This window comes from Arvicanthis niloticus, chromosome 1 (assembly GCF_011762505.2).
Source record: "Arvicanthis niloticus isolate mArvNil1 chromosome 1, mArvNil1.pat.X, whole genome shotgun sequence".
In the NCBI taxonomy this organism is placed as follows: Eukaryota; Metazoa; Chordata; class Mammalia; order Rodentia; family Muridae; genus Arvicanthis; species Arvicanthis niloticus.
Genome location: NC_047658.1, coordinates 34,764,509 through 34,770,044, shown reverse-complemented (window position 1 = coordinate 34,770,044; position 5,536 = coordinate 34,764,509). Strand labels below are relative to the sequence as shown.

Sequence of the window (5,536 nt, the reverse complement as noted above, 5' to 3'; positions counted from 1 at the left end):
CACACACACATATATATATATATATTAGGTAGAGAATTAGAATTAGTATATTTGGGAGAAAGAAACTTTTTTCCTTAGATATATACTTGAAACCCAGAGGAATCCCACCCTCTGGAAAAAGTAGTAAGTGAGAATTTTAGGCTATTGATTAGCAGATGTACTTACCTAGATGGATTCTATTTGGTCCTTGAGAGGTAAATCTGAATGGGCTTCCTGTAGCTTATAAGTTTACCAAAGAAATAACAACATGAATTTACAACATGAACATACTTTAAGATGAGCCCTTTGTGGAGCAGAAGTAACAAGAACTTGTGATTATATAGTTGGATCATATAGTGGAATATTTTATTAAATTTAAGCAAATTTATAAGAACTCAAATAATGTTAGGACAGTGGTATAGCACAAAGAGCAAATATGAGGCATTTAATCAATGAAAACTGAGTTTAGGTAAGGAAGTAACAGATTACATCTGTGCAAGTTTATATCTGCACTTGTGTGTCTTTTATCATGAAGTCTGTAAGAAATTTGGGAGTCTTAGCTAGTTAACAAATTAATGAATAGATGTAGTGATGAGTTTCCTTAGGGTAAGGAGCTATGTCTGTTTCCTAGCTTTCAAGCTATAGTTACCTTAGCTGTCAATGTAGTCAGAAATCTGAGGAAGAATAAATAAGAATCTAAGTTCATATATTTAAAAAAATGGTCATATATAGTCCTAAGTGTTTCCTGTAGTCTCTGTGGTCTCTATGGTAACTTGGGTGAAGTCAGTCTGGCTTTAAAGCACAGAATACTGAGGGCTTTTTATGAAGATCTATGCATCAGATTACTTGTAAAATAAGAAATGGCTCACCTTGATTTAGACAATATGAGGCACTTGACTCACTAGTCTATCCACAGTGTTTCGAAGTAGTTTTTATACCACAATCCAGGCAGTCTCTTATAAGTGTGTCCATATTTTCTGAGGTCTTGTGGAGTAAACTGTAAGGCTTTAGGGGATTCAGTCTGTCATTAACTTAAGTATATTAATGATTAGCAGACTTTTGACAAGATTGAGGGCTAAATCGATTGGTCATGTCTGAATAGAACACACCATAATTTAATGACAGTAGCAAAAGTCATTATTTACAAAGACAGAATAGGAATGAAAAACTGAAGTAACTTTGACAGGTTGAACTCAGTCAACTTCCAGCATGCTTCTGCCTTCTGATCCATGGCTCCAGCTGCCTGGGGCAGCAGACATGTGGGACCCACATACTACAGCAACACAATTAGACTCAGGTTCTTGTCCATGTTAGCACTGTGATTTATGGCTTCACTCTCATGGAATTGAAAGCCTGTTCCTTTCTGAAAAGGAAATGGAGGGACTAGACATAACAAGGGTGGAGAGAGAGGAAATGGTTTGGATGCATTGTATTATAGAAGAATCAGAAGTGGTTGATTACAGTCAGACTGCATGTCTGCCTCCCAGCTGGGATGCCAGAGTGCTGCCATGCATCTCAGAGAAGGTAGAACAAAGTCCAAGATTGGGGATTTCAGCCTGTGTTTTCTGAGTGAGAAGCAGAGGGATCATGAACTTATGCTGTATTTCTCAATCTCCTGTGTACCCAAACTCTGATGGGGACCATAAGGAATTGAGAACAGTGGTCCATGGATCTGCCTTTCCCCTAGCCAGGCTGGAAGAGGATGATTGACCCTATGATGGAGCAGAATCAGATCTGGTTCTCAGGGAGTAAATCAAGTGGGGCTAAATGAGAGATTATCTTCTCAGGGAGATTTGGGCATGGCTGTTTATGAAGGCCCCCCTCCATACTACTCCCCACCCCCAAGAATTCTTGCTGAAGGAGATGATCTTGCTCATCCAAAATGCCTTATTTATGGCAGGTGTGAATGCACATGTCTTACTCAGGGTGAACCATGGATTAAATACCTTTTGCAGGAATGGATTTTTCAGGATGAGAAGCTTATTGGCTAATCATTTGGGACCTATCTAGATTCCTAATTAACATGAGGAATTCTAGGTTTTGATGCTACGTGATCAGATGTCATGGTCCTCTCATTGGAGTGTCATGGTTATGTGTTCCAGGACAGGTAGAGCTTGACCAGGAGCTGGTTCCAACACTTACAATTCTTAATAATGAGATTCCCTGGGGTTTTTGAAACTACTTCAACCCTACCAGTTCTTTTGTCTAGTGTTAGGGTCCACTTGCCTAACAGATTTGTGATAATAATTTAGTATGTATGGCATATTGCAGGCTTTGCAGATGATACTGGTGATTTGTTTCCTCCTCTAGTAACATGCAGCTTACCTTTTATCCATATTAAATGTAGTTAGTAGCAGTGAAGTTGGAGATTTAACCATATCTTTGGAACTGCTGGTTGATGCTTTATTGGGATACTATGAAACCCATTTGGCCAAGAACTCCACAAAATAACTAATTGATTTCACAGAAGATTTCACTTCATGGTATATAATATATATGTGGAAAAACGTCTCTCCAAATATATAGGGTGTTTCCATTCAATTACACACACACACACACACACACACACACACACACACACTTCTTTATGTTTGAATTTTATACTAGAATACTCTATCTTATTTTCATACTTTCTTCTTCTAACCTGTTCCCATTATATTTCTTTTCCATTCATTATCAAAAAATTTCCACTTCTTATTACTATTATTTCTCATAGATATAAATGTATACATAATAGTTTCGTACTGTGTAAATTATGTGGTGATCATATGTAAGCATATGTGTTTTGGGCTGATTTATTGGCAATTACTTGCAATTAGGTATTTTGTCCTTGGAGAAGAATGATTCAATCTCATTTAGCATATATCATTTCCCATTATATTTTCAGCTAAGTGTGAGATCTTGAGAAAATTTCCCATCAACGGAGAAAAAATTATTTATAGTGTGATTGTGATTTATGGTGTAATCATTTTAGGTATTTATGTTTTTGAAATGTTGTTTTTGTAGCTTTCCCATACTATATAGAAATTCTTTCTTCACAGCAGATATCTTTTTTCTCTGGATCTTATAATTTATATATACACTTCCTGAAATGCTGTCACATTCTTGAAATAAGTATAAATTTTCTGAATTTGTCAGTTGGGTTAGAAACAACACTGTAAGTTGTTTCTTGAAGCTCTAGAAGTTATATAATACTGTAATGGTTTGTATGTGCTTCAAAATGAAGATTTTACTAAGGGAGATAATGAAGCTTTTCTTTGAATATAAGCCTAGATATTTAAAACATGTTTAAAATTATACTATATCTGGAAAACTAGCAGCTAGGAGGCTAGGGAGTAGCCGCCATCTTTTCCTGGAGGTGAAGAGCACGTGGAGAGGGAGAGAGAGACAGAGAGAAAGAGGAAGAGGAGTTAAAGCAGAGAAGCTTACCAGCAACACATGGAGAAAGAGTGGGACCTAGTCCTTTTGAACTAGGCAGGAGCTAGTGGTAGCTAAAAATTAGAAGCTAACAAGGAACACATGGAGAGAAAAAGAGAGGGGGGAGACAGAAAGAAGCCTGTCTAGTCTTGTGAACTAGGCTGGGGATTTCTCACTGTCCTGGAGTTTCGTGGAGAGGTTTTTGGTGAGCACCAGCCGGGGATGATACTCTTGGAGCTGGCTCTTTCCATGTCCTCTACCACCTGTAGGGAACGATATAGGCTTGTGTGTGGGCAAGAGGATCCCCTGCAGAACCTCAGGCGGTAGGTTGGATTCCGATGGACCTGGAGTTTTGTTCCCTTGGGGAGTCCATCTTTCATTTCTCCAATCTCACCAGCATTATGGGGAGGTCCATGGCACCTGCCATAGTAGCCAGGTCTGTATCAGCACCAATCAACAGCATAGTGACTCCCTTCTACCAGAACTCCATCTGGGACAGTCACATTTGCTGCTTTAGGACCTCTTTTCCTGCAACCACATCAAACTCTACAGTTTGTCCATCCCCCACACTACACAGATACTTGCGTGGATTATTCTTCTTGATGGCAGTCTGGTGTACAAACACATCTTTTTTGGTGTCATTTTGGTTTATAAATCCATATCCATTTCTGACGTTAAACCATTTGACAGCGTCAAGGACTTTGGTGGCAAGAATTTTCTTCTCTGCGTCCTCACTGCCCAAGGGAGCTGATGAGGCCAGGGCAGGCTGGGGGGGGGGGGGCTGCATCTCTGCTGGGGCTCTCCATGAGCAGTGTGAGGCTGGGGCCTGGGGCACGGGCACACTGCTGGCCACAGGGCTCTTAGTCTCTGGGTCCAGGGGTGCCATGGATGGCGTGGTGTTGGCCACGGCCTGCTGGAGCGTGGTGCCACTGGTGGTGGCCCTGCCTGCCTTGCTCATGCAGCTTGAGGGCAAGGGATGCTGTGTCTCCTGGCCCCAAGGATGGCAGGTTGTAGGGCATTCATCTTTCCAATGTCTTGCCTCTCCACACTTGAAGCAGATTTTTTCTGTTTTTATTATCGCCACAAATGTCTGAGCTATGGATGCCACCTGGTTTGATAGGGTTCCTATTTCTCTGGTTGCTACAATCCACCTATCATGATGCTCTTCCTGGAGACCCTGGCAAGCTAGCCTAGACTCAGAAATCATATCTTCCCAAACAATGTTTTTAAGAAGAAGGTCTCTAGCTGTGGGGTTGGAGATTTTTCATTCTATGCTCATTTTAGTTCCCAGAATAAAATCAGATAGAGATTCTCCAGGCTTCTGATGAAGGAAGAGCAGGGAGTGGGTGGGGTCTTGTTACCCTGAAGTGAGCCTGTTCCAGGCTTGAATGGTACAAAGGTGGACCTGGTCATAGTACCCTGCTGGCTGACTTGCCTGTTGTGCCCCAGTAGAGAAATCTTCCTGGCCAAAGAGTTCTTTAAAACCCCATGGAGTGTCATTGCCCCTTCCCTGGTTTTGCCTGACTTGTTGAAGACACTCATCAAGATAATAGGCTTCCCACTCTAAAAACATTGGGCCAGGAAGAGCATAATGGCAAATATCTCTCCAATCTTGAGGGGTGTTTAAATTGGCAATATGGCTCTGTAGGAGAGATTTTGCCTTCTTCCTTCACTGCCTGCCTGAGTTCTTTTAGGTCAGAGGCTTGGAGTGGGTACCAGTTAAGTGGTTTAGCTTGAGTAGGGTGTATATTAACTGGGAATGCTCAAGCAGTTTGCATTTCAAGTTCTGTATCAGACTCCTGAGTACCAGGGGAGGCTGGGTTAGTTTTCAAATGAGAGTTTCTGAAATTGCAGAGTTGTTGAGTTGTTGAGTGATTGAGTATGAGGGACTATGGGATTTGGCAGGGTTTTATCTATGGATTTTGAAGGTTTGCTTGGAGAAGAGGGAGGGGATTTATCTCTCTTTGGTTGAACAGGAGTTGGTGGAGTAAGGGGAGAGGCAGGCAAGAGCTCCTTTGGCATTTTAATAGAGCTTTGCCTTTGGGCAGGGGAGGGAGGGACAGGAGGAGCACATGGTTTAACTGGCATTTCCTCCAAGGCATAAGGGGGAGGGATGGGTATATGGATTTTATCTCTCTTA

At 41.4% G+C, this 5,536-nt stretch overlaps 1 pseudogene; it reads right to left on the bottom strand.

Annotated features, from left to right (window-relative positions):
- Window positions 1-1,442: 1,442 nt before the first annotated feature.
- Window positions 1,443-4,354, bottom strand: LOC117708489 (Y-box-binding protein 3 pseudogene; annotated as a pseudogene).
- Between the last annotated feature and the right edge of the window lie 1,182 nt (window positions 4,355-5,536).